We start from the raw sequence: 6610 nt of genomic DNA, 5'->3' as shown, positions 1-6610 counted from the left end.
TATACTAGTATAGGAAAACATCATTCATCATAAATATAATTTATAAGCGGCCTCATAACTTTGTGTTGTGAGTGAAACTGATAACTGTTAACATGTGTAAGGCACACACTGCACGTGCTGTACGTGTACTGCACTCTAGTCTACACTCTGATTTTACCCGATCACTTGGGTCAAGAGTAACTTAAAGAATACCCTACCTACGCACATTACAATAAACGAGGAAAGAAACACAACGAACAAAGTGGCAGAGAATACACACAACGACTACTGAGCCAGTGATTTTTTATTTATTTATTTATTTACAGAAAAAGAAAACCTGGAGATAAGAGCTGAGGCGGCTGTGAGTCTCGAGCGTGCCGAGCGCACGTGGGCGTTTTCTTCGTACTGGCGCGCGCGCGAACACCTACGGCGGCGCGAACACCTACGGCGGCGCGAACGGGGCACTTCTCGTTCGCAGACGATCGTATTCACAGTCACGGCAACAAATGCAGGCGGAAGGACCGACTCGAGGCCGGAAGAGGAGGAGGAGGAGGAGGAAGAGGAAGAGAGGCACCGCCGTGAGAGACGCCGCTGAAGCTCGCACTCGTTTCGCTCCTTCTCCGTGACGCCCAGTAAAGAGACACACGGGCCAGTGTGAGCGTGCAGAGCAGAGCCGAGCCTCATTGAAGACGCTTGTGCTCGTTGACGAGTCATCAACAATGTCGCAGCGCCCCCTTCAGGCAGTGGCTGACAATTGTCATCGGCGATTTTGGACCCCACCCTGAGGTGCGTGTGAAGAGAGAGCTCTTTTGGCACTTTTTTTTGTGAACAGTCCGCGTTCCCCAAGTCCTTTCCCCCCATCCTGCTTGCAGATGCAAATGAAACGTGCTCCCAGTTACGCTGCTGAAGTGAACGTCAGGAAGCAAAGGGATGAATACCCCGAGCGAGAGGAGGGAGAGCCGTCATTGTTCACGCAACCCACCACCTGGCCTCTCCAAAGCCAGTTCTGATGGGCGTCTTTCCGTCTCTCCTCCTGCTTTCAGCAGCAGAACACCAGCAGTAAGGCTCCATCCGGAAGTTTCCCTGGGTACACTGGTATGAGGCGAGGTGCGCCTTGGGAAGGGGGAGACAGGAGGAGAGGTGGATCTCTGCAGGCAGCAGTGTGCTGTGAAAGGCGCAGTGTGGAGCCGCGAACACCTGGCCTGCCCATTATCTTCCTCCTCCACTTCCCGTGCAAACACCCGCCGTACGTGTTGCTCCGACTTCCAGCGTCTCCATTAGCGATGCTGACGCTTGGGGAAAAGCTTTCACCCGTGTGATTCCGTGACCATCCGGAGGAGGGCGTTTTTCGTGCTGCCCTCTGATGCACGGCTCCCATCGCCGCGGTGCCCTGGGCAGCACAAAGTGACCGGTGGAGTGGCGACGTGGCGACGGGCCCTTTTCAGGAATCAATGATATGGTTTAAGGGGAGGGCAGCCTGGCGGCACTGGGGGTAGCCCTGGTGTCTCGCAGCTCCTGGGTGGTGGTCTTGAATGTGCAGTTAGATTTGACTCACTCTGTGTGGAGTTTGCATGTTCTCCCCTGTGGGTTTCTTCTCACAGCACAAATATGCGTGCTTCGCTTCAATCGGTCACTCTAAGTTGCCCATTGTGTGTGTGTGTGTGTGTGTGTGTGTGTGTGTGTGATTGCTCTGCAGTGCATCAGCATCCCCTTCCAGGGTGTGACTTGCCTTAGGTCATGTGCTTCTGCAATAGGCTCCAGACCACTGTGACCCTGCTTTTATGACTAAGCACTCAGTGATAATGAAAGGATGACTAAAATATGTCAAGGCAACAATTTCAGCACCTTTTGTGTTGAAACATGAAATATTTAACATTTACAATAGCAGTACAGTCACATTTTACCCATTCCAAGTTTTACTCATTCAATTTAAGAGATTCCTTCTTTATCAAGAGGTTCATTTAATACCCCTGTTGCGGCTTCCAAAGATTATGTGGTATTTAACTCGCTTTTATGGAAGGTGACTCACAGTGCTCGATACACTGCACTATAGTGACTCACCGATCTATACCACACAGCAATGCAATACACATATACACACGTTCACATGCTGTGGGCCATAGAGTCATCAATCCACCTGAAAAACACATCTTTGGACTGTGGGAGGAAACCAGAGTTCCTGGAGAAAAACACATGCAAACATGGGGAGAAGATGCAAACTGCACACACCAAGCTGGGATTGAACCCAATTGGAGTCCCACTGCCCACTGGGCAGCCCAGACCAGAGAGCAGCGCCACCATGTGGTGTCCTTCGCACTTACAGTTAGGCTTTCTGCAGAAACTTCTCCAGCAGCTTTAGCCCTTGTGTGCTCCTCTCACTTGCTATAATCTCAGTAATGATGGCCAGTGTTCGGACCATCCAGATGACATCTTATTTGGTGATTGTGAAGTCCTTTGCAGTGTTTTTATTCATTCCTTTTGTTTTCTTTGCACTGAACGTGGAATTAATACATTAACGCTGCATTTTATGTATGTTTTCATTCTCAACGTTGAAGTGTACGGTTTGTAATAGATGTGAAAGAGCTGGGTGACATACACAGTATTGGAATTAATAGTAATTCATTAAGGGGGGTGCAGTGAGTTGGACCAGATCTTGCTCTCCGGTGGGTCTGGGGTTCGAGTCCTGCCTGGGGTGCCTTGTGATGGACTGGCGTCCCGTCCTGGGTGTGTCCCCTCCCCCTTCAGCCTTATGCCCTGTGTTGCTGGGTTAGACTCCGGCTCCCCGTGACCCTGTATGGGACAAGCGGCATCAGATGATGTGTGAATAATTCATTAACAGGGTAATTAATGAAGCAGAACTGCCTTGTGCTGTTACAATAACTAACATTAACTATTGAAGAAACCTTCAGTTTCATTCTGAACATGAGATTTTAGTATAAATGGGTGTCGGGTTTTTGGCTCAGGAAAATGTAAAAATTTGTACCACTAAAACTAATGATAATTACATATTAGATTTATGACAATTCACAAGATGAACGGTTTGTGTGGAACAAATGACCTTTTAAAGCAGGGAATTAATTTTAGACATTTGAACAAAATCTGTTGTTTGACAGACTAATTAACTGTACATAATAATTTTAAAAAAGTCATTGCTTTCTGAAGCACGGAGCAGACGATGGGTGCACAGGAGTCTGTACAGGCAAAAACATGGGGTCCAGGGCTTGGTGACTGTTGGCGGTTAGGGTTTGGGCGGGGGCGATGGCCACAAGGGCTGCCAGACCTCTCATTCATTATGAATGGCCCTGGGCGCACGCTTCACTGCCACTTGGGCTGATCTCCTGACTCACACACAGCAACGCATCTGTGCGCAACCAACACACAATGCAATTACCCACAATGCAATGGGGGAGAATCCGGTTTCCCTCGTTCCGAGCACCAGTAATAAAGGAGGCCTGCCGTTGCCGAGCACGACTTGCCTGCATGTAACTGTTTACGCCCTTTGTGTTCTCTCACCCATACAAACAGTCTTTGTGCTCTTGTGGAACTCCCTCAACAAGAGATTCAAGTCCAACGGCCAAACATGAAAGCAACAGTTTCAGACGCACCCCTCTGTTCATGGCACCTTGGCCTCAAAGGCCTCACGGCGAGGTTTATCGCAAACGAAAGGAATCCACTAACCATACTTCACAGGCTTAAGCAAAAGCCAGTAAGCTCAGATGGCATTAGCTGCTATTCATTTGCATCAATAATTATCTGATTACGCTTCATTTACAGTGAACAGAACTGATTTAGCTCAATTCATTTATTTTATATGAAAGGAACGTCACCACCTTCCCACATAACAGTGATGGCAAACACACACTTGCAGCCCCGGTCTCTTTTACGGAAGGGATATAATGTGAAGTTCACATGTGACATTTGGCCAGCAGGCCATTCTAAGGGTGGGACATGGTGACATGTTTTTTAATGAGTTGGTTGACACACACCACCTAGGTTGCCACCATCTGTGTCCTTTCACAGGCAATTTCCATATTTAAAGGGAGCGGTGAACTTAGCACCGGCAGCTCGTAAGACATTCGCAGCTCGGAAAACTGGCACAAGGTGGATGATATGGATAAGCGCTGCTGAGAGATGGGAAGGGAGCGTGTTTCCACAAAGCAGGACCTTAGTTGTCCAGTTAAGAGAGCAGTAAACAAACGGCCAGAGGTGATGACATCATGTATCTGGACCTGAACATCTAGGTTTCATGATGGGGGGGACAAGAAATGAATAAAAGTCCTGCAGACCTAAGAAAGCAAAAACCTCATGGTGACGTTCACAAAACGTCCATACACTTCTTAGAAATCAGTAAATCGGTAATAACAGGCTAAGGAAGGCTAATCATTAACGGCTGTTTAATAATCTTGAACTCATCTTTGGTTTGCACATCACATGAACACATTTGTACTGCAATAGAAAAAAAAACTGCAACCAATAATGGCTACATGTGAATGATTTCAGACCTGTTTTGACCAGACCAGACCAGACCATACCATGATCTTCTGATCATGAAGTTAGACAGTCATTCCACCAGTGCCAACACTGGAGAGTTGGGGGACACATGGCTGCCTACAATGGACTCCTTACACCATGTTCCACAAGCACAGTGTCTCCCAAAGGCTGGTTTGACCTCTTTAACCAGGGTGGTGGGCTTTAATGGTGGAGACAAAAAAAAAAAAAAAAAAAAAAAAAAAAAAAAAAAACTATTAGTGTTTCCAACAGGACAGCTGGTAGCATAGCACTTAGAGCTGCTGCCTTTGACTCCAACGGTTGCAGGTTTAAATCCCACCCCTAGGGGTAGGAGTCTTGTGCAAGGTACTTACCCTAAAATTGCTCTTGTAAAATTAATCAGCTGTATAAATGGGTAAAGTAACTGTAAGTAGATTCAACACCGTAAGCTGCATGGAGAAAAGGGTCAAATAAGTGTAAGTGCATTTTCCACACAGCCCTTATTCTGCCCCAGCTATAAATGATCCACTTCTTGTGTATTGATACAGCCGTTTTGGGACCGTCCTCTTGTTCTGGCAAAAAGGTGTGTTTGACAAACAGTGGTTAGTCCCAGCAATGTGTACAGAATGGGCAAAGGGCTATTTTGTCCATGTGATTACACTTAGATATCATGTAAGATCATGTTGTGCAGCAAAACCGCGGAAGAGCCACACAAATATATTTATATCAAATTCGCAGATATCTTTTGCTGCTGCACCTACCTGAACACCAGCCAGCAGAATTAACCACAAAAAATATTTTCACAAGCTTCTTCTGCAGCTGGTACCATAAAAACAGAAAAATCCATTTTTAACAACCTCTTCTTATGTGACTCATGAGTGCGGCAGAGAGCAATCACCACAACCTGGGACACGTGCACTTTCTTTTATTGAGTGCAGGGCCAAACATGGATGTGAATACATGTCTTCTGAGGGAGGTTCTTACAGCTGAAGTCTGTGAATGTACGCAATACTTGCACTTCTCGGGGTTCATCTTCATGTACACATGCTTACGTGGAATGTTGCTTTCACAGGTAAACATACAAATATATAAATCTGGACTTCTCTTAACAATACATAAACAGAGAAAAAGAAAGGGTAAGAGTTTAAGGCAAATATCAGAACCATAGTCCAACAAATGCAACAGATTAAAAATAGTACAGCCTTGTGCAGTTAAACTAAACATATAATTATGTGTGATTGTAAGGAGTGAACAGGTATAAGCGAATGTAGTCAAATGGAACAGTAGCCCATGTAATTACTTATTTGTAATAAAATAGAGGAGCACAGTAAGAAGATTCCCTTTCTTTTCCCTTTTAAAACAGCTATTACTAGAGTCCGTTTACACAGAAATACAAATGTTCTTAATGATGACAGATTGGACATTGTGAAAAGGTGAGTAACTACTTTTGATATGAAGTGTACAGCAAAAATTCCCAATAATGGTGGTTAAACAGCTGCTTTGTAGGTTCGCTCCTTTTGCATATGTTCCACTATTCATAGGCAGAAGGGAGATACATTTTGTTCCCAAAAACATCCGTAGTGGGGAAAACAGTCAGGCAGCATTAATTAATGTGTGCAAGAAAGGCTGGTAATATACTGACTGAAATTGATCAGATGGGAAGAAAAAAATAAATAATAGTAATAAAAAAAAGGTATACCAGACGTGCAAACATGTACAGAAGAGCTCTGACACGGCTTAAACGGTTCAGATATGATGAGTCCACATTCTGGCAAATTCTGAAGGAAATCCAGTTTCAGTATTCAGTTTGGAGGCCTGTCGAGGGCGCTGTCAGGTCATCACACGGCACCCTCGACACCCTGTTTTCCCCATCAGCTGTAAACTAAACTGTGGACACGGGGCCCGAATGGAACCACTCAAAGTACACCAGCATTTGTTCTACGGAAAAATACCCACAGGCTTTACAAAGTGTAGAGGTAACTTTATACAGCCACTACTCCGGCATTGTATGTGATTGTTTGTGTAACTTATAAGGAAAAAAAAAAAAAAAAAAATTGGTAGGAGGGTATCAGGATTTGTCTTATTCTGTGTTTTATGCACCTACTTGAACAATGAATCTCGATGCAGCAAGTGGTAGGTAACA

This window comes from Scleropages formosus, chromosome 1 (assembly GCF_900964775.1).
Source record: "Scleropages formosus chromosome 1, fSclFor1.1, whole genome shotgun sequence".
NCBI classification, from domain to species: domain Eukaryota; kingdom Metazoa; phylum Chordata; class Actinopteri; order Osteoglossiformes; family Osteoglossidae; genus Scleropages; species Scleropages formosus.
This window is presented reverse-complemented; position numbering follows the sequence as displayed.